Here is a 24793-nt window from a genome sequence, read left to right as displayed (position 1 = left end):
GGGCAATGACTCCGCCAGTCCCTTTAAAGGACAGTGGCTTGCAACTGGTGAAGTACTTGTAGGAGCACTCTCTCAAGCGCACAGGGATTTCACCATGAGTAGATTGAACAGGGGTTCCTCCTCCAGTGGAACCAGAAGAATGATATTGAGCCATGGCCGTTTCCACAGCCGCAGCTACAGCAGCATTCAGAGCTGCCGTATCGATTTGAGGAGCAGGTGGTGTTGCAGTTGATGGAGGATCGCGTCTTGTTGATCGACGTGGAGGCATCTTTTATCTATAAGTTTAGAAAGATGAAGATATTGATAAGAATTTAATAGGGAGAATTTGATGAGAATGCCTCATGGACTAACTCTCCATAGTCCAACAACACAATTGAACAGCACGATTGAATGTAGATCTAGTACTAACAGATAATAGCATTTGGATAATAATTTCCATGAGATTAGATATCTGTCAATAATACTGGGATTATAGATGTAATAAGTTCGGGAAAAATGACCTAGAAGTAGGTCTTACATCAAACCAAGATGGGAAAATTTTGACAGATCTATGACCTAATCAAGACCTAACTGGTCCAAGTTTAAACAAAGATAGGAAATTAGACTAGAGCTTTTACATAACTAAGTTATATCCAAAAGATAAGTCGAGGAGACTCCAGCGGCGACGAGAACTACTAGAGTGAGTTCTTGATTCAGGCAGACGGCGCTCTATGTCTCGCATGCGCCTTTCATACATTGACTGCCTAGCCTGAAGTTCCCTAACTTCAGCTTGGGATGTAGTTAGCTGTTGCTGCAGAGTCCCATTGGTTATCCTAGCCCTTTCCATAGCTACCTCGAGTTGGCGAATGCGGACCATGTTAACGCCAGAGTTGGCGTCAATCTCCTACACTCGGTCGATAGTTGCTCGACCTTGCTCGGTGTTCTGAGAAATCCTACGGACCATGATGGGCAGGACACAATCAGCTGAACCTCCCACGATGAGGTTGTAAAAGCTTTTGTCCCCATTGTAGGGAATGGGTTGACCCTGTTCCTGACTCCATCTGTTCAAGTTTGTGTCCCACAGAGGTGTGGGTCCTTGAAATGTTGGACGAGGGTTCGGGTTCGGGTCTTGAGCAGCTGGGGGTAGGTTGTTGACTTCTGGCTCTGATTCAGAACCATCAAAAAAGCCTTCAGCTAGGTGATCATCCAAAGGGATTGGGTGATCATCTTCTGGCTCTTCTCCAAGCCATCCAGCATTGTCGTTGTTGGGATAGTACGGGTGTCCCCGGATATGGAATCCAACCATTATATCTATGCAAGAAAAGGGATATAAGAAATAAGCACATAAGTAATTTATTGTAACACAAAATACTCCTATAGTATTTTAGGTTTATGTTCTATTCTAAGGTTTTCGTTGTGGTATTATTGGTAAGTTTTTAGACTTGTTGCAACCTCACAACCACACTTAGGCACATGCTACTCAATCCTCGGATAATATAGTTGATCAGGCTATATCTTCCCAGCTTTGACTATATGTCTCTAAGTCTACTTGTGATGCCCAACAATCGTAATACTTTTGTTATGTCCTAGTGACACTGATTTTAGTATGAATGCAGGCATGTATACTTAGTTAAATATTTTATTATTTAAAAGTATTAACTCTTGGTCAAAGTATTTTAATCCCATTGTATTTATAGTATGTATATCTTTTATGGGTTGATATACTCAATTCACTATAAACAATGCTCTGATACCAATCTGTCACACCCCAAAACCGGAACGACAGAATCGTTCGGGGGTGGAGGACGTCATGTATAGTATCACAACAATGCAAAGTAGTAAACGGTTGGGTTTTTGAGCATTCTAACACTCCTATGGTGTACATGCAACCCTATAAACCTTGGATCTATGTTTTCTCTATTATACATGCAAATATTAACTATTCTAAGGTTTTATCCTAACTAGCATATTATGAAGCACCTATACTACAAAGTTCTAGGTAGATGACATACTTATTGATGTAGCTTGATGTCTTCAAGCTTTAAGAGCTTAGCCCCAATAGCGTGGAAGCCTCAAATGGAATCACAAATCACCAAAACACCTTGGAAGAATTTGAGAGAATATGTATGCACACTAAAATCGGCCCACTCTTATTTTCACACACTTGTTCCAATTTTGTGAGCCAAGGACTCCTTTATATATTATGGAGGATTAGGGTTACATACATGTAAACCCTAATACCCATGACCTTTCATTTACATAGGATCCATGGGTTAAAAGCTCCATGGACCATCCATGAAAGCTTAGCCCAACCTAAATGAACTTGGCCCATTCCATATATATAAGAGTCCATATTTAATTAGTTCTTTTTGATCACTTAATTAATTCTAAATTAATTCTTGGTCAATACTAATTAAATAATATAATTCAATATTAATATATTAGAACTTATAATATATTAATATAAATCATAAATATACTATTCTCAAAAGACTATCCATATAAATTGTGCCGGTGAAGTGCAACCCAAATGGACCATGTCGGGTCGGGTCAAGTACATACCAAATATAGTTATGGACTTAGACATTAATCCAACATTCTCCCACTTGGATAAGTCTAAAACTATTATTGAGTATGACTTCAAAACCTAACTGGCAATCGTAGCTCTTAAAGCCGCTGTCGAACTCTGACCTTGTCAATGACTTGTCCATTAGATTAGGGATCATATATTCCTCCATTCTAGATATCATATGGACTGAGACAGGGATTATAATCATTCTCTCTGTCCATTTGTTGTTTCCCAATTTTCCGATTTATGATGACTGACTGATTGAACAAATCAAATCAGTCCTGGCTTGGCCAAGCACTCACATGTGTCATCACTAAATCATCGAGGGGCCCACAGATATCGCTTTTATCCCGAAGGTAAAAGGAATGGATAAACTTCGACTCATATGGCTTGTTCTACTACTTGTTGAATCATACACAAAGGCATGTTTTATAACATCGACTTACCTAATGCGTTTTCATGCAATCAATGTACAACCAACTCATAGTAACAACTCATATCTCTAGGTTTGAAGAATATAAGATATTATCGTCTCATGATCACTCGTGATAAAATCCATGAAGTGATTCAAATGAGCGCGGGTTGAATCCAATACTCAGAACTTATGAGCACTCATGAGTGTTGTAGCACAACTTTGTCCACCAACTTGGACCTCTACAAGCCAACCCATGACAGTCTTGATTCATATCTACTTCCAACATATGACCGACTGTGGATGGTTTGAATAACTTAGTCATTCCAGAAGAATAACCTAGTTATTATGGAAGTCAAAACATGCAAAGTGAAACACAAGAATAAATGAATCAAATATGGTATCAAACCCTATGAATATAAATAGACCACTTTTATTTATCACCATACTGATTACTCATTATTCATTGTTTCGGTTTTATCAACTTTATACCTGAATTAAAAACACTAGTTTTCCCACGCTCCAAGCATGTACTCTATGTTTTTCTAAACAATAGCTTTGCCATACACCAAGTATGCACTCTATGTTTGTCTATGATCCTTTTCTTTGTGAACTAGATCAATTGAACATAATTTCAGTGATTCTCTTTTCACACTCCCAAATCCTTGTCGTAAATGTAAGAATTCCTAACATTTATCGAAATATGTTTAGATTTTAAACTTATATGCACTATTCCTCTTGTAATGATTATGCACAAAGCCATGAAGACTTGGCAACAATCATTACAGAGTATTCCAATGGAGAGCAATTCCATGGAAACGATGTCTCAAATTCAAAGTGCATTGCTTTGAACATGCTTTTTGCATTAAGTTTCTTTAACCTTACACAGATTGCTTCCACCTATGAAGACAACTCTATATTCCCATTTTGACTACCACTTCTGAACAAGCGTTGCCTCTTTTCAGACAATGTCAATATGGTCCTTCCAATATTAACATTATACTTCCCACTGTCCTTGAGCAACCAATCTTTGGTAAACCTTAGATTGTCCTCGACAATTGCTTAATCACTTTAGTCCTATCCAATTCTAGACATTGTTCCCCTTAATGCCCCAAGGCATTTGGAAAATTCAGAAAGGATAAATATTATAGCACATGTAATTGATCTTGTACCCAAAGTAAATGGGACACGATTCATGATGTTTCACATAAAGACATGGTTCTAGACCAGTCTTTTTCCATAATAATTTTTTGTTTGCCATATTCTCAAAATTTGACTATGAAAAGGGATGTCGTAATCATAATCGAATTTTGAGAACGCAATGTATAGAATTTCCTTAATTTGAACTAATCCAACATGAAATTCATATATATATTCTTGACTAAAGATGATTAAGGTCTCAATCTAAGCCTTTAGAACTGAAATGAAGTATATCCTCTCCCTTAATTATAGCAAAACAACTTTTTCAATCCCTGCAGCCTCACGAATTGAAACTTTTGTTTTCTATAATTAACATTGCTAACTTGCAACACTAACAATAATTATCATGCTCCCACTAACATGATGATTATTAGCATAACACATATGCTCCCACTAGGTTTGACATGTACTCAGAAATCAGCTGGACTTCTAGAAATCAATACTTTATTGACTTTCTTACCAAAGTGCAGATTTCTGATACGAGATGCTTTGATAAAACTTTATCAAAATCATACACCTTTCCTTAGATAGCATGCATGTGTGTCTAAACAATTTCAGAACTATGAAAAGGGATGCCATAATCATAGTCTCAATTATTTAGACCTTTTGCCATCTGCTTCAAATCTACTTGGTGGAAGTGTTTCCTCACCATCATTTTCATGAATCGGAGAGAAACCTTATAACCCTTACATTTTATGGTGTATGTGTTCTTATCCATGTGAATCGTCAAAACCATAGTCACAAGACAAGGATAATGACAAATCCAAACTCATATGGACTGAACTTACGCAATCTTAACTTCTTGCCACCTGGCAGTACAGGGCCTGCCATTGCTTCCAAGTTGTTATGCAACCAATTGAGAACTTTCAGAACTCCTATGCAAAGCCAACTTTAACTGGAATGGGCACAGAATATGTCAACACGATAGGTTATAAACCTCAAGTCGTGTGCTAGTGAAGAACCTCAGGTTTTATTCTTGATTAGTTCTTGAAATTCTTTTTAGGATCTTTAAGACTCCCACTATCCTCTTGACATATAAGACTATCTTGCCAAATATTCAAGAGATAGTGCGGATTCTTTATCAAGACAAACACTTCACACAATTGACCTTAGTTGGTCTTTGTTTTATCCAAAACATCACAACTTACCAATTTCAAATGTACAAGAGTAGGACACTTTTACTCTTACATTTGAAAAGTGTTTTAAACCTTTCTTTAAGATATGTCACTCAAGTTACAATCTTGGAGTATGACTCTAAGAATTGTTTTGGAACGAAGTATGACTCATCTTCCTGATCTAACCATTTCAACAATTCATGACTCCTCTTCTTAGTCATAAGAATGCACTAAGATGACCTTTAGAGGACTAATTGTGATATGATTTCTAAATCATTAAGATGATCACAAACATGATACTAAAGTACTCTCCCATCTTTTCAGATTTGAGAAACTTTTATCTTTCTGCCTAATTTGATTATTCCCATTCGTTCTGCCATACATTGAGACTTTTTCAATGATTCAGAATTATACTTAAACTTGTAAGTATAACCATATTTACTAAACTTTAGTAAATCAAATAGTCTTAACGAGCTTTGTGGTGGACATGACCAGTGCACAAGAATGTGTACTCGATCCCTTTAGTCCTTCACTTGACTCACAGATCCATGTGAACAAGTAATTAGTCTTGATTTTCCAATGCTTGAAAGTTCTCATTCATCATACTATTCAACACGCATGATTCCAAGTTTCGGTCCAATTGAAACTTGGGCGATGAGGAACTTTCCTGATTTGGTAAATTTAGACACTACCACAAATGAAAGAATCAAATCCATTTTCCAATATTGCTGTCAGTGGAATCATATAAGCAACAATTTTCCACAAATTCCATTGTAAGGATACTTCAAATAAATAAAATTAAACATTTTTCTTTTATTTTAAAACTTTGCGGAAAAACTTATCCTTACAATCCACATGTAAAATTGTTGTTATCTATTCCTTAGCAATATATCATAATTTCTTAAGCAACTGCTCAAAATTATGATGCGATCGAAATCCACCTTCGCGATTAGAATCAGCATATACTTCCTTTAAGATTTCTCTCTATTCTTTGATTCTTAAAACATCAACATGTGAACCAGTCACATCATGTAATGAGGATCTCAAAATAGAACTTAACAGAGTTAGATAATGGGCTCTACCTGATGTAGAGTCAAACTTATTGACTTTAACATCCTTAGGTAAATTTGGCAGCTTTGCAATCAACGCCCCTTCATTTGGCAAAATAAACATATGGACCCTTTGGTAATGGGACTATCTCAGACTTAGCCTTTCTCTTTACCAGTTGGTCAACCGGGTTGACTATGGCCAATCCCTTTCCATTGGGAAGAGAATGTTTTTTTCTGGATTTCCAGTGTCACCGTTGTCACTGTCCATAAAGTTTTTGGGAAGTTGATCTTCTAATCAAATTTGCTTTACTATCGTTCCAAATCATTGCTGATTCAGCAGCACTAAGCAAATAGATATGATCATTAAGGTTCATGTCATAGTCTGTTTCATAGTAGTCCCAAAGGAACTCACTATGTGACTTAGAAAGTGATCGAACATCCAACTTTCTCAAGACTTTGACACCCAACTCTCCCGGCTTGTCAATATGTGACTTCATCTCTAAGATGTGATCACACGTAGACCTTGCTTGCCATTAGGGCTTGAGTGACCTTGAACTTGTGGGTTAGGGAGAATAATTGGAGGAGGTGGAGGAAGAGAAGTATGACTTCCATGAGCCAAACTCGAGAAGTCATATTCATTAGGAAAGCTTGGTTTGGGAAGATCATTGTTGTCTAAACCAGACATCAACAATGGGAGAAATTCACGTAAAGTTGATTTAAGTCCTTAATATAACACCCAATATGATATATTAAGGCTAGGACCCAACAAGCTATTTTATAACTTGGAAGAGGGATGCCGTAATCTAAGCTATAAAATATTTGAAGGTAGGTGAATGACGATTCACCAATTTCCACCAAGATAAACGAAATGTATTATTAGGTTTTAATTGGTTTTGAAACTCCTTGATTCTTTTGAGATTCATTGAACTTTTGAATGACATGTTTCAATCTCGAGTGTGCCCTTCAGGTTTTGTGACTGGGATGCCGAGGATCACAAAACAAGGTGTGAAGTAACCATGCAAATATACTTGGTACCCTTAATATTTACCCCTCAATCGATGTGCCGGTTAACCACACACGCTCCAACGATACTATGATAAACATTAAGTTACCCTTTGCGTACCTTGTTAAGTCCAGGTTAGTGTGCCGGTTAACCACACACGCTCCACTAACAGCTTAAACAAAGTGCAAAGTGTAATTTCATGGATTAGCACCTTATTCACATTTTCCTAAGTAACTAATAAAATAATCATATCATTTTATCTTTTACTAAATTTTACCTAATTCAACTTATATAGCAAATGATTCAAATTTTACAAATAATTAGTTTTTCACAAAAACAAGTAATTATCTTAAAATTTGACAAACGTCATCTTTTTTTTTCCTTTTTTTTTCAACTTGAAAATAAAACGTTTGCATGAATATAACAGAAAACAACCCATGGCTCTGATACCACTGTTGGGTTTTTGAGCATTCTTACACTCCTATGGTGTACATGCAACCCTATAAACCTTGGATCTATGTTTTCTCTATTATACATGCAAATATTAACTATTACAAGGTTTCATCCTAACTAGCATATTATGAAGCACCTATACTACAAAGTTCTAGTTAGATGACATACCTTTTGATGTAGCTTGATGTCTTCAAGCTTTAAGAGCTTAGCGCCAATAGTGTGGAAGCCTCAAATGGAATCACAAATCACCAAAACACCTTGGAAGAACTTGAGAGAATATGTATGCACACTAAAATCGGCCCACTCTTATTTTCACACAGTTGTTCGAATTTTGTGAGCTAATGACCCCTTTATATATATTATGGAGGATTAGGGTTACATCCATGTAAACCCTAATACCCATGACCTTTCATTTACATAGGATCCATGGGTTAAAAGCTCCATGGACCATCCATGAAAGCTTAGCCCAACCTAAATGAACTTGGCCCATTCCATATATACAAGAGTCCATATTTAATTAGTTCTTTTTGATCACTTAATTAATTCTAAATTAATTCTTGATCAATACTAATTCAATAATATGATTCCATATTAATATATTAGAACTTATAATATATTAATATAAATCATAAATATACTATTCTCAAAAGACTATCCATATAAATTGTGCCGGTGAAGTGCAACCCAAATGGACCATGTCGGGTCGGGTCAAGTACATACCAAATATAGTTATGGACTTAGACATTAATCCAACATAAACAAGCAACAACATCATCCATTGCATTAATAATATAATTTAATACAAGTGTGTTATGTCAAGTTAATAGACACCAAAAATATGAATCAAAATAAAAGATGAATCTTGAACGAGCTCCATCTTCTCAAAACCTGGCACTGGTACCTGTCTACTGGTGACCTGAGAATACAAGTTATTTTGAAAGAGAGTATCAGCTTTAAAGCTGGTGAGATCATAAGTATTTTAGTGTCTGTGTTTGTATGAAAGTGTTTGTAAGTATGTGATGTGTAAGTTTGTAAAAGTTTGTGTATGTTTGTAAAATATTTGAATTTCCTAGAAAACCCTATGTTTTACTACTAAAATCAGCCTTCTACCAAGGCATCAAGTGTTTGTGTGTATGTCTCTTGTAAGAGTATGTCTTTTCCCAAATCTGACTATCATTAACCAAAAATATAGTTTTTGCATTACGGTTCTTTATGTGAAGATCACAAAGTGAATGCAATGGGAAATAAAATAGTACTGTAGTATTGTATTAAGTAACTACTGCTGTACTAACTACCTTAAACCATCTGTTATTTATAGTACCATGTGATCGGCCTGTACCATACTACCGACTTAGAACACGACGATGTAAGATGTCGGAAGAAATGACGTTTGACACCCGTAGACTTGCAAGTCCCACTATAGCGAGCAGCAAGGTGTAGGATAGTCAATCCAGTATAGATCTATACACAAACTCAACGCTCTCCATTTAAGGAGATTTTGGATACAAAACGAGCCATGGCAGGTGATGCCATGCCCCGTTACGTGGCTCACATAACTGTAGTAATATTCTTGTATATGTATTGAATGTACTAGTTGTATTGTGTGTTCTTTCTCTGTCTAGTATGTGTTTATGTTCTCTCTCTGTCTAGCATGTATGTTTGTTCTCTCTCTGTCTAGTATGTATGTTTTCTGGTAAAACGTATAGTATGTACTAGCTGTCTTGTAATGTATAGTATGTACTAGTTGTATTGTAATGTACTATATGTACTAGTTGTCTTGTAATGTATGTTTCATTGTTCTAGTAATAGTATTAGTAACTTCCTAAAGTACGCCTATTGTAGTTTACTAGTAGTATGGTCTGTATGTATGAACATGTTGTATACCTTTGCTACCCAAAGGCATTCAATAGAAAGAAGGAACTTTTATATCTATATACATATACATAATATATAACTAGGATTCAAACGACCTTCATACAAACAACCGATACTCTAAGTCCACAACCAAACGAGGAACAAGAGGTAGGGTGAGCTATCAGTCCTAAGTCCTTTCAATCCTACTTATATAACTATATCTATATAGATACACAATTAACAGAATATAAGTTTAAAAGAGTTTAATAAAAGTATTTGACATGTAAAAGGGTTTGTAAAAGTATTTGACATGTAAAAGAGTTTGTAAAAGTATTTGACATGTAAAAGAGTTTGTAAAAGTATTTGACATGTAAAAGAGTTTGTAAAAGTATTTGACATGTAAAAGAGTTTGCAAAACTGTTTGAAGTGGTTTGTTTGATAACACAGTTTGAAAAGTAAGAAATCCACTTGTTTGGTAGTTATTAATCACATGTGATTGATATAATAACTATAATAGATCAACTTGTATTCCCCCCCCCCCCATAAAAGCATTTAAAATCATTTAAAAGGTTGATTAAGGGGTATGAACGCAGCTGTAGTGAGTGGTTTGGATGAACGGATGGTATAGGATGCTAAGTGTCGAGTGAAGACTTGAACACACACAAGGATCCTAGTTAACATATAATAACACATATATGTATCCAATTAGTCATTTAACAACTAATTAATCAAGAATAGACATCCTAGGACATGAATAACACTTGATTTAAGTGCTATAAGTACTAAAGATTGCATCTAAGGGTTGTAGGGCCTTGCATTTGAGTTTAAGGTTCAAGGGTAAACTCTTTATGAGTTTACGGTTTTGGGACCAACTCCCTTGGAGTTTACGGTCGTAAACCCATGAGTTTACGGCCCTAAACTCATGGTACTTCTACCATTTTGTGTTTTGAAGTCTTAAAGGTCATAAGGAAGCATCCTAACTTCAAGTCTAAGCCTTAGGAAGTGATTGGGGCAACATTTCACCCCTTTGTAGAGTTTACGGCCCATGGACCACTTCTCCATGAGTTTACGGCCGTAAACTCTAACGGTCTTTGATGTTTTCGATGTTTAAGGTCCTATACACTTCAAGGATGTGATCTAGACTAGTATCCAAGGCTTGGTAACGGACTAGGGCACACATTGGCCCTTTCATTAGGGTTTACGGTCCAAGAACATGCTTGGACCGTAAACACCTTTGATCTTGTGTTTCATTGTGTTTTCTAGTTGATTAATAAGTGTAACAAGCCTTATAACACACTAGGGTAAGAGTACTTACAATAAAGGAGCTTGAAAGGGTGTTAAAAGTCCAAGAACACTAGTGTGTGTTCTTGGTGAAACTAAGAACACTTGAAGATCTACACATATGGAATGATTTCACGGATGAAATCATGTAAGATCACTAGATTAAGTAAGATATCAACTAATTAGGGCAAGAAACACTTACAAAGTTGAAGATCAAGAAGGAAAATCGGATGATACTTGAGAGGATTTGATGTTCTAGCTTTTGAAAGTGTGAAAAAAATGAGTAAAATGACTAAGTGTCATATTTATACTCTTTGGAGTTTACGGCCGTAAACTCCATGTTTAGGCCGTAAACTCCAAACTCTTGGTGTTTTGAGACCTTACTGATGCACAATAAACCCTAGAGCATCCTCTCTCCAGTTATCTCCCGAAGTACTAAGCTTTAAAACACTCAAACTGACTCTACACAGCTCAAAAGTTAGCAGAAACAGTTTTGACTTCTATTGAAGTGAATGGTTGTACAGAATAGAAATTTTGTGTTGTCACAGTCCAACTTCGACATTGCTGTAAAAAGTTTGTGAAGAAGGATGAAGTTTCTCATTTAGCTCCTGCAGTTTCGAATGTTGGCAGAAATTACCCATGTTCGAAAGGCTAACAACTCTGAGAAATGGATACGAGTTCAGTCCCTGCAATTAATGCGAATTTACACTTTATGCCCAGTTTCGCCGAATGGGGTAGAGTTTCACATCCTAGGTTGTTTTTGGCGCAACGGGTCCCTGCAGAATTCTGAGAGTGGCAGTTTTTACCTGGATTTTGGAAATTCTTGCAACTCTCCCCCAAAAGTTGAAAATTATCACAAAATTTTGACATTTTTTGGGACTTTTTCGTGATTGTTTTTCCATGCATGCTTTTATAGGTTTCATTCTTGGCACACATCAAGGGGGAGTTATGTGAAGTTTATTCCTCGGGCGCTTCTCACCCTTAATGGGTTTTATAATCATTTTTTGATTATAAAAGGGGGAGAATGAAGAGTGGGTATTCGAAGCTTCGGGTATTCATTTGGGGATTTGAAGCCCAGTATAATTTTGAGGAGGAGTTGGTCTTGATCGTGCGAGCTCGTTGGATATTAAGTCGGGACATTCAATCCTAACTTTGATGGGGAGAGTGTTAAGGTGCAAATTAATGCTTGGATGTATTTTGTGCTTACCCTCTTGTATTGTGTAATCAGCTGTCTTTCTTATAAATAGGAAGTGAGTGACACTCATTTATGTAATGATCATTTTGGAGAGATTACTTTTAGAGAGAGAAATAGCCAATCCATATGTACTCTTTCTATCAAAAACTAATGAGAGCTTATACCTAGATTTATTTACTCCATGTGTTCATGATTTGTATGATGATTCACTAGATCTTTCATATTTCGCATTTATCATCATAATCAACACCACTACAACATCCATGCATGGCATCAAAACTCACTAATACATTAGCTCCAAAGCACCACATGGCCTAAATGGCAAGGAGATTCATAAAGTTACAAACTTTATGGGACCTCACCACCTACTAATCAGGAATATTAGGTTTATGGGACAAAATCGCTAGATCTATTCATATAAAGCATAAAGATCCGATTTTCAAGACTTACAAGAGTCTAGGAAGGTGTTCAAGATAAATGAAAGAGTTTCTTGTTGAATCTTAGATCCATTCTTCTTCTTCTTCTTCTTCTTCTTCTTCTTTGTCTACTTATTCTTCTTCTTCTTCTTCTTCTGCTTCTTCTTCTTCTTCTTCTTCTTCTTCTTCCTCTTCTTCTTCTTCTTCTTGTTCTTGTTCTTCTTCTTCTTCTTCTTCTTCTTCTTCTTCTTCTTCTTCTTCTTATTCTTCAAAGGCTTTAATGGACAACCAAAAACAAAGTTCAAACAAAGAAGGAAAATATTAGGGGTTTCAAAATCTCAAAAGGGGATGGTGGAGGCTGAGGCTGAACAAACCCTAGCCTTCTCATTCCTTTAAATAGGGAGAAAAAACCCAAAAATAGGGTTTTTCCATTTTCTAGCTGCCACACCATGGCAGATTTTAAATGATCCTGCAAATTCTCGATGTGTCATATCATGGTACCTAACCTATACTGTGGCATCCTTGCGAAGCTTCAAGATTTTTGGGACAATGAATTACCTTGGGATTCGGATGTTACATTTCGCTTGGTTTTCAACCAAGTTACCATGACTCAACTCTTTTTGTTCGATGTATGAGTGCAAGTCAGATTATTATTTCCTTATATGTCAATGACATCATTATTACTAGTGATGATCATGATGGTATAGAATATTTAAAGCATGCTTTGGCTCACCGTTTTGGTATGAAAGACTTGGGTTTGCTATGTTATTCCATGGGAATGGTAGTTGCTCAGTCTCCAAAGGATTATCTTTTATCACAAACAAAGTATATTTTAGATTTATTTAACCACACACGACTCGTGGATAATCGGACAGTTGATACTCCAATAGAGAGTAATACAATGTATTCTCCAACTGATGGTATCCCCTTATCAGATCCAAGCCTTTATCATACCATTGTAGGGAGTTTGGTTTAGCTGACTGTCACTAGATTGGATATTACTGATGTAGTTCATGTGGTTAGCCAGTTTGTCACTGCCCCTTCTATTGTTCATTGGGGAGCCGTTCTTTTTATTTTGAGATATCTCTGTGGTACTTAGTTTCATACCCTTGTGTTTCCATCTACATCCTCTCTTTAGTTGCGTGCCTATATTGATGCTAATTAAGATATTAATATTTATGATCGTAAGTCTACTACTTGGTATTGTGTTTTTCTTGGAGATTCATTGATATTATCGAATAGTAAGAGACAAGATATTTTCGTTCGATCTTCTACAAAATCTAAATATTGAGCCATGGTTATCGCCACATATGAGATTGTTTGGTTGAGATGGATCATTGCTGATATGGGCGTTTACATCTCTCAGCCTACCTCTTTGTATTATAACAATGGGAGTGCAATAATGATTGCCAAAAATTCAGTGTTTCATGAGCACACAAAACACATTGAGATTCCTACAAATCCATTGACTGCTCCTCGATTTCATCTTATATATAAAAAACTCTCAACGCTTATTGTTGTTGCATTGTGAGTTTAAGGGGAGATGTTAGCCTAAAATGATTTTGGGATTTATTTTGTATTGGGTTTTATGTTGGTCCATTAGCTAGAAAATCCCTAATTTGTTAGTCTATATATTACATCTTTTCCTTTCATTGTATCTTTTACTTCTCATTTGATAATAAGATGAAACCCTAGTTATTCTTTGTCTTACTAGTTTACAAGTTTAAGTGTGTAATTTAAGAACAAATGAAAAATATAGTTGCTCTCATTAGAGCCATACATAAAAACGGAAGCGAGAAACTTATTAGATCAACTGTTGGCTAATGGGTATATAGAGCTATGGAATATTTCTACCATCAAGTATGTTCAACTAAACCTCGTACATGGTCAACTATTGGCCAATGTTTCAACTTTTTATTAAAGCAGCTAATAAGGCGTCTTTAAAAAGTTGGTGGTGCACAAGGGATTATGCATGTTCACTACTACCATAAAAGTAAATGCTATGCTACCTAAAGGAATAATGTAACGGCTTGTTCCGAATCATTTCCTACGTGGGGGTGGTGACCCGAAGACCGAGTATCATCATTCTTAGGTCCTTTTAGGAAAATAGCTTTACACCCATTTGGGTGTGGGTAATATAATTTGGATGATTCGAGAGTTCGGTCTGTGTTTTGGCTCCAAGGGGTAATTTCAGTAAAGTGTCAGTTCGGGTTTTATGAATTTTGATTTTTTGTTCGGAACATTTTAAGGCAAGGATGAGTTTACATAAGGGTAGAGCTTCTTGTTACCTTTCTGTGGATATAAAGAACGTGAAAATCGGAGTTAGAATGAAGAAGTTATGCTCGTTTGAAGTTTGGTCGATTTTGGGTTGTGCTGAGTACGTTGAGTGTACCAGAAGTACATTGGGCGTACGCAGTTAGTGCCCAAACCCTATTTTCGTTGTTTGACCAATATTTAAGCTCCTTAAGCCCCCAAACCCACTCCATTCTCAGCCTCCACCCCTTCCATGAAACCCTAACCCTGGTTGAGCCTTGTGTGCTAAAAGAAGGTGTTTTGAGTGCTTTGGAGTATGCATGGTGCACCTTGGAGAAGAATGAACTTCTTGAAGAAGTGTTGGTTGCTTTGGAGCTTGTAGATCTGGACTTTGTTCACCTTGATCTATCTGTTGGGTTTTGAGCATTCTAACACTTCCTAAGTGTACATGCAACCCTATTAAACCTTGGATCTATGTTTGTCTAAGATACATGCAAAATATTATTTTCCAAGGTTTATAACCTATCTAGCATGGCATGGGGTACTTTTAAACATAAAAGAACTAGATGAGTTACATACCTTTTGTTGATTGTTGATTCCTTGGAGTTTGAGAGCCAAGCACCAATAATGTGAATGCCTCAAATGGAAATCACAAATCACCACAAACTTGGAAAATGTATGAGAGAGTATACTAACTCTTGATTTTGGCCACCACACTTACACACACACTTAGTGTCCTTTTCATGCAACATAAGCTTGTTTATATAGTGTGCATGGTTAGGGTGAAACCCTAATAACCCATGTCTTTTCCTCTTCCAAGGATCCATGGGTTAAAAGCTCCATGGACTTCCATATAAGCTTAGCCCATTAACAAATGAGCTTTAGCCCACACCATATAAATACAATAGCCCATGATTTAATTAGTCTTCCTTTTAATCACTAAATCAATTCATAATTAATTCAAGATTAAAACTAATTAAATAACATGACTTTATATTAATATATTATAACTTATAATATATTAATAAATCGTAAGTATACAATTCTCATAAAATTATCCATAAACAGTTTGGGTGAAGTGCAACCCAAATGGACCATGCCGGGTCGGGTCAAGTATATACCAAATAAGTTATGGACTTAGACACCTTATCCAACACTATCTTCTAGAGGTATAAAGTTTGAATCTAAATGATGCATTTGTTAGATGTAACTAGTTTTGGATGTTATGAGCTTTTGGGCATTTTAGTGCATAAAGTTTAGATCTAGAAAGTTTGTGACCTTGTTATGGATAAAGTTGGAAACTTTATCCATATAAAAATCATTTTGATTTAGATATGAAATTTGGAGACTTGTACTTAATGGATTAAGTTGAAAAAGATGAACTTTTGGGTCCCTTTGAGACTTAAAGACTAGATCTTGTTTGTTAGGACCATTATAATGGATAAAGTTGGCCCTTCTATCCATTCCATGCAAGAGTTGTGATGTCTTATTGGGTTAAGAACTTAGGTTTTTGGACATTAAGCACCTTATTGCCATGTAAATTCATAAAGTTGGAAAGTTATGACTTAGGACATCATTTAGGGTTTGGATTTGAGTTTTGGATGTAAGAACTAAATGGAATAAGCTCTTAATGGAGTTTTAGGATTGGGATGAGTATGTTGGGCGTACCTAGTGGTACGCTGCGTGTACGCGGTCAGCGACCTACTATTGGTCAACATCAGAGTACGTTGGGCGTACTCTCTTGGTACGCAGGGCGTACTCCGCTGGGAAGAAATATTGACTTTTGGACCTTGACCATTGACTTTGAATTTGACCAAGTTTGACTTAATGGTTTTGGGTTATCGAGTTAATTATTGATTAAGATGGTATTTATTTTTAGTTGGCACGAGGTTATCAGGTTCGGCGGTCCGAGCAGTTATTTGATTATCAGCAGATTGAGGTGAGCTTTATTTATGGTTTCAGTTTCTTCAGAGGACCATGCCAAGGCGAAGGCGTGACCTAACACATCCTTGATTTTACTAATGATTGGATCTTGGGAGACTCTGATTTTAAATAATGTAATGGACATAATGATTTTGTAAACACTTTTATTAGTAAATGGGTTGTTTTGAAAGGTTTAAATAGGTTCTAATTTTTATGGATGTTACATGTTGGTAATAGAGCCTTGGTTTGAGTGGATTGGAGGAACACTCGTGTGAATCTAGTCTCAAACTAAGGAAAGGGTTTTAAAAGGATTTTCAAAGTAAGGGTTTTAAAAAAAATAAAAAATTTCACATTTGCTTTCAAAATTACCAAAAGAGGATGGGATATGTACGATCAGCCAGAGCAAGTAAGTAGACCCCAAATTACCACATTGTTACTTGATATTGTGATATGTTAGAACAGCATGCTATTGATTGGCTAGAGAGCTTCAGGAATTGCATGATAGAATTGCCCGAATATATGATGTCGGATAGCATAGGGTGTTCCTTATATGAAATTGACATCATTATTGTTGTTTCTTAGTGTATGCATCATAGTTGTACATAACTAAGATTCTATTGCCTGAGAATGTTTGATTTAGCCTTGTTTCCCGTTCTTGTTTGATGAAGGGCTTAGGGTAGAATCAAGTATTCGACCGTCTATAGGATCCAGTGTTATGTATAAATAGCATACACGAGTGCTGAAGGGTTAGTGGAAGTTTCATGAGTGGGTGCAGTATATGGCGGGTCAGCATGAGGATTATTAGCCACTCTTGAGAAAGTGAGGACAGCGCGAAGGTGCATCCGCGATAATGGGAGATAGATATCGAGGACTTTGTATGAGGATCTGTACGATTTTATTATGTTTTAGTGCCATTCAACTCCACCGCTTTAATGTTGCTTGCTTTGTGCTTTGTGGGACTCACATTGATGGGAGCTAACTATCAAATGAATACATTAAGTTACATACTATGGAGGTTAAATAATCCTAGAGTGACGGATTTGGCCCTATTTCGTAGCTCTCGTTTGAGTCTAACCGTTTTAGGGTTGGGTCCTTTAGTCAAAAGATTATTTAAGTTTTGTTGCATGTAGTTGTATTCAAGATGTGGTTGGCTGGCACACCCTGCTAAAGCGGAAACACAGGGCGTGGCAGTACAAAGGGTTTCATCGCAAAAGTTAAAAGACAACACCAACCATAGTATTAAAAATCATTACAAATTCACAATGGGTTTGAACAACTTTTAAAAGAAATTACAATGTAAAACGTGAAGTGTCCCTAAGTGGCACTTACTCGATGATTCCTGAAAAAGCATGTAAAACGAGCGTCAACTATAAAAATAGTTGGTGAGTACTCACAGATAAACAAAATAATACTGGTTCCATGAATTGAAATCAAAGTTTTGATAAAAGTTTCCAATAATAAAAGTATATTGTTAAAATGAGTAAATAAGTTTGTAAAAACAAAGTTCTTTGTCATCATGAGAGATAAGGTATGTTGCCCAAATAAGATGCAACATTCATATTCTCATGGAAGATAAAGTTCGTTACTCAAACGAGTAAACAAGTTTCATTGCTAAAATGAGCAATCAATTTCGTTGCTACAAGGAGCAAACAATTTCATTGCTAAAACATGTATATAAGTTTTCAGTAATAACAGTTCGTTGTTGTAATGAGAAACAAAGTTCATTGCTATAATTAATAAACAAGTTTATTGCTATAATAAGTAACGAGTTTGTATGTGTATGAGCAAACAATGAGTCTCAACCAAAACCTATGACTGAAGCCCTATCAAGATCTATGCTTATCGTTCCATAGATGAATATGGTATCATGCACTCCAGCAATAGGGCGAGTGAAGAGTTGTCAATTCCTAATAGCGCTATCCATAATGACCATTGGCTCAAAGAGTTAATGGTTAGAGATAAGGGAAGGGCCTTAGTACGATAAGTTCTCATGTTCCGTGTTGCATAGACATACATAGAGAGACATAGCAATAAAATAGCAATCATGTTTGATACAAATCAATTTAAATACAACATTCAAATAATAGTTTTTCGGGACATGCTTTTCCACCCCAAAACATAAAAACTGAAAATAAGGGGAGTCGTGAATACTCACAATATGCAAAATATAGTAATCAAGTTTATACGAGTCAACTAAATATAACGAACATAAATAGTTTTGGACATGCTTTTCCACCCCAAAACATAAAAACCGAAACTAGGGGAGTGCGTGAATACTCACAATATGCAAAATATAGCAACCAAGTTTATACGAGTCAAATAAAATACAACGAATAATAAATGGTTTTTGGACATGCTTTTCCACCCAAAACATAAAAACTGAAAATAAAGGGAGTCGTGAATACTCACAATACATTTAGATGATGCAAATGGTGTTCGCTAGTGAGTCTCTAATCGAAATCTAATACTAGTATACTTACTACTACAATAGAATTATGCCAATATTGTGTCAAAATTTAATATTGATGAGTTACAAACATTTTTCTGTGAAAATTAAATTTCAATGAATCAATTGTTATATAACAATTTAATTGGAAAATTCACATTATTGAAATGCTAATATTTAACATTTTAAGAGGCGTTCCAATGATTTAATATTCAAAACCTAAATCAATTTAGTTCTAAAATTTCCCAAACTTTGCATTTCAATTTTAATTGAAGTCAAAGACCTAAAGATAAATTTTCTTGAATTTTTGATTTGTCTAACTATTTTTCACGATTTTAGTTTCTTGAATAACCATAAAATCATGAAAAATACTAAACACTTAACAAAAATTACCCAACTTCATATTTTGGTTCTAACTACATTAAAAGACTTCCAGATAAATTTTCATGGATTATAGATATGTATAATCATTTTTGTTATATTTAATTCTCTAAATAGATAAAAATTCATGAAAAATATCAATAAGTTAAGAAAATTCCCCAAACTTTTTATATTACTGCCATTACACATACTTAAGCTGGGAAAAATATAAAAATGGATTTATAAACTGTTTAACCCAATTTTATGATTTTTGTGCATTTATTCTAATAAAAATGGAGATAAATAGAAAACAGTTTCCAAAATTGTCCAAAATTTTTGTAACACTGTTATTACATAAATAGAAGCTGTGAAAAATATAAAAGATATTTTTCAATTAGTGTTGCTATTTTTCCTTGTTTAATCCTCTTAAATAATCATTAATTGAATAATAATTATTAAACAGTTAAATTAAATTACCAAAAATTTTGTACACTTCATTTACAGAGTAAATAATCTGAGAAAAATACCAAATGTGATTTTTATATACTGAAATCCGATTTTGTGTATTTAAGTGTATTTAATCTTAGAAAATAGGAAAAAAATAGTATACAGAAGAGAAAAATCATCAAAAATTTTATGTAGCATCCTAATGTACTACAAGGTGTTCTGGTAAAGTGTTATGAATTTTGGATAAGCAGAACTATTTTTCCTGTTTTTAGTCCATAATATACACAAAAATCGGGGAAAAATAGGAATACATTATGAAAAATTCTGAAAATATTTTTTCTAAGTCTTCCACAGAGAGTATAAGCTGCGAAAATTATTATATAACCTTTTCAAATTATGTAAAGCGGTTTTATGATTTATTGGGGCTAAACAAAAAGAAAATTCAAAACCATATTAAACAGTAACAAAAATCGATGAAACTTAATGAGCGATCATTATTTAGCATAGGGGTCATCCACGAATTTAACTAGGATTTATAGACCTCAGAAAGTATTTTATATGATTTATTGCCTTATTTTCTTGCATTAATTATAGTAATTCGAGATAAACGAATTATCTTCTGGAAATTTACAGAGCATCTTATTTTGTTGATGGGAATCTGGGAAAAATCGGATTTGGTCAGAAAAGGAGTTTTAGATATTTATTTGGAAATAAATCCTTCATGAACATATTTGAAAGCTTTTAACAACATACTTTGATGATCTAGCATCTAAGCTTGAAGATCATCACATGCATGTTTGTTTGAAGACCATTCATGAGTTTGAAATGTTCAAAAATCGTTTTTGAAAGAAAACTTAGAGTGCATGTGGTGTTTTTCCACCAAAACATGTAGAAAAGTGCATTTCCTTGATTTTGACTTAGGTTTAGGTCCTTGGATTTCACCATTTACAACATGCATGTTGTTTTTGGGTGAAATCCTACCACCATCATCATCAAAACCATGAGTTTGAGCTAATGTTCATGATTTTTCCATAGAATGGAGTAGAAGAAGGAGAAAGTGTAAGAAAACCTTTAAAACTAGAAAGAAAAGTGAAGGAGATTAAAGGATTTTCGTGATTACCATGAAGAACAACCCTAGAAGATGAAGATTTGAAGGTTAAGAGATGTTCTTGGCTGGAGAATTTCGTGGTTTTAGAGAGGGAAAGAGAGAGTTTGAGTGTGGTAAATGGTGGAGTGTGAGAGAGAGTGTGGAGAGAGAGAGAGAAGTGAAGGAGATGGAGTGTGAGAGAGGAGTGATTATGTGTTTTGGGAAGAGGGGAAGCATCTTGGGAAGAGGGTGGACGGTTTTGAGTGTAAAATATCCTCCATCTCTTTTAATTTTATAAAAAAATTCAATTCTTTTATAAAAATATCAAACTTTTTATAAAATATACACCCTAACCAAGTTTTTGCTCATGAAACCTTGATTTTTGACTTATAAATTTAGGGCAATTGTTAATGACTTAAATTTTATTTTCCTTAAATGCATTTTCAAAATTTTAATTATTATAAGATCATATTATAAGTTTCATAATTATTTTTATAGAATTTTTAAGGTTAAAGTTTATAAATGTGAGTTTTTAGGGCATTTAGGGTTTTTAGGGTCTTGAGATTTAATAAATATTTGGATATCAAGATAAATTGAATTATTTGAGATTTCAATTTATGTTAGAGTTTCATAACTCTTTTCTAGTTAAAAAAAATGTTTGTAATTTATTTTTATCGATTTATTGGCATTCTATGTAGTGGTTTCGAGACTTAAGCGAAATTGAGGAATCAAGTATACTAGTCCTAGTTTTCAACTCTAACTTAAGTTCCAACGAGACTAGGACCTCATTTATACCACTAGGTCAAGTGCATGATGCGTGTATATGATTCATGAAAAGGTGTTCGAGTCAAAGAATGACCCGAATATGGATAGTCTCTACAGTTAAGTAGTTATAGAATTCACATATCAATGTGAAATCTATGCACACTATCCATTGATTCTAATTGTTTCCAAGTTTCTAGTAGGTTATAACTTAGCTTCTAGTTACTAAGTCTAGTATGTGTAGTGCCTATATGTGCAACTAAGTTTAGTCAAATCTAAAACCGACTCGAATTTTGACGACTGTCACAGTCTCCCCCGGTTGAAAGAATTTCGTCCCGAAATTAAATTCGTGACGTATTCTATTAGAACTCAGCCGAGTACAATTATATCGTTCGGGAGGTGGTGACTTGAAGTGTTCTTTGATTATTTTGGGTTTATTTCCTCAAAGGAAGAGCCCAATTCTTTAGCTATAGTCAAGTTAGTGTTTCCTTAATTCGAGTTCTTTCGTCTAGATTATGGAAAATTTGGGTCGTGGAATCATGATCCAACCATAGCGACCTATTCGAAAAAGATCATCTAGTTAGATATTATCTGAATTAAGAGAGCGGTAGAAGTTTTGCTGAAGCACCAACTGCACTGAGCGTTAAATCCGCATTGATGCTTAAGTCGCATTCTAAATTAGCACTAAGTGTAAATTCGCCGCCTAGTAAAGAAGAGATTAGGAACAATTTGTTCACTTCCGGGTTAGCTATTACCTCTGGAAAAGATATATTTCGAAATAAGAAGGGGTAGCACGAATGAAAGGGAAGCGATCGAGGGTAAGTTCCTAAAAATACGTACTAAGGGTAGGCAACGAAGTTTTGGTACATCTCAAATGTAAAGGCTATTTAAGTGTCGTCCACAAAATAAATTACGAAATGATTGAGGATCTCCGAGGCTATAATTACTACTACGGTTACTCTTACAATAATAGAACTATATTCGAAGAGTATATATAATTAGAGAGTCATTGTTTCTAATGAAGGCGGTGAAAGTTTATGATAAATTAAATCACATTGTGTAGATAGCATTTTAAGTGCTTAGAAGTGATAAAAATCTCACTGTTATCAAAATGTGTGTTTAGAAATGATAATTAATCTCATTATTATCAAAATGTGTAATAATTCCAAGATAATAAAGATATATGTGTGGCGATCAAACGAAGTAGTAAAATAATATAAAGATTAATTAAGGTTAAAGGTTTAAGTCGTCATTAAGGGAATTTTTTTTATAAAAATATTGATATTATGCTTTTTGTAAGAATTGACTAATTGTGTAAGTCAGGACAAATACAAGTTTAAGAGTTAGGAACTCACTGAAAATTGCAAAGTAGAATACTATTTTAAGAAAGGTGTAAAAAAATGTCAATCTTTGGAAATAGTGTATTCATAGTTTAGTGTTTCTACAAAAACAATCATTTAGAGAATAGATAATCGTAAAATTCAAAACTTTTGATGTATTTAAAGAAAAGAAGAAACATAAGGATACATATCCTTCACATATATTTTTCAGATATAGAAAAATTATAAGTATAAGGGTATTCATCTTTGTATTACTTATAAGGAAAAATACAATGAAACTTGCATTTTAAATCAAGTTTCCGAATTTAGAACGAAAGGGCAAATGTAAATAAGGAATACTTGTTTATTGTAGATTTCAAAATAAAAACAAGATGTATATGGTAAAAGGCGTAATTGAATATATCAAAGTTGACTAAATCAAAATTATGTCTCACGACTATACACGTATAAATCGCTCAAAACGAAAAGGGTAGACTTCTAGTCTGTATGTGTACGAACATGATACTAGGAGAAGCAAAATAGAAAGAAACAAAATTAGACAATGTATTATGTTACTATTATGGGCGTGCGAGATCTAAAATCAGAAGGAGAGCGAGAAATCAAGTTCGGAGGAAAGAAAAAGGAAGGTAGCGGCGGCAATGATTGTTATTGTTGAAATTATAAGAACAATACATATAGGTAGATTTAAAACCAGGTTGAGATATATCTCAAACTTCAATATGTGATGTATATTGATGATTAAATAGAAATGAAGAAGTTTTAAAGTGTTTTCTAAGGTTTGCAAAGAATTCACGAGTTATCTATTAAGTTAAACTCCATTTGTGAAAAAGAAGAAACACTAAAACTTGTAATTGAAAATCTGACAGTTTTGACCTTTTTGACCGGAGTCCAACAATGCTTAAAACAGATAAGGTAAAGACTTAACATATTTAGATGAATAATTGTGCATTGTTGAAAGTGCGCCACTGGAACTTTAAAAGTGAACACTAAGTTTTGCAATGCTTTATATTTTAGAATCTTTATAGATTATAAAACTATATTGAAGCAAAGTACACAAATAAGGTATGTTTTGAATTACAAGCGTTAGATATGTCTTATAAACATGTTTGAAGTAGACATTTGCATAAATATCATGTTGTGTTTTCGAGAAAACACATTAAAGTAAATTACAATTCCTAAATGAGAAAGCGGTTAAATGTGTCAAAGCAAAAGTGGTTTGGAAAATCCGAGGACGCTTTTACATATAATAGGACTTCAATGTTATATGTTTAAGTTTTATAGAATAGAGTTTAAACACTTTTATAAAAGAAAATGTTTCTAAGTTTTTCGAAAACGTGTCAAAATGGTAAGCAAGGTTTAAAATGGTTTATATGCCCTTAAAAACACATCTATCCATTGAAATGGATTTGAAATAAAATTAAAATAGCAAGGTTAAAACCAATAATGGTTAAATTGAGTTTTGAAGAAAAGTGTTAAGTTAAAGCAAGTTGTCAAAAGATTTTTAGCGAGAATATTGCTTACATTGTTAAGAAATGTCTACTAAGTTGATTGAAGTGGTTATAAAATATTTTATTGATGATAAATAAAACCGATGAAGCGAAATAATTTTTCGATGGAAGATGAAGACGTAAGGAATAAGTATATTAGTG

The sequence above is a fragment of the Lactuca virosa genome, chromosome 6 (genome assembly GCF_052849685.1).
Source record: "Lactuca virosa cultivar CGN04683 chromosome 6, Lactuca_virosa_CGN04683_v6, whole genome shotgun sequence".
NCBI classification, from domain to species: Eukaryota; Viridiplantae; Streptophyta; class Magnoliopsida; order Asterales; family Asteraceae; genus Lactuca; species Lactuca virosa.
The sequence above is the reverse complement of the archived record's forward strand: the minus strand, read 5'-3'. Positions refer to the sequence as shown.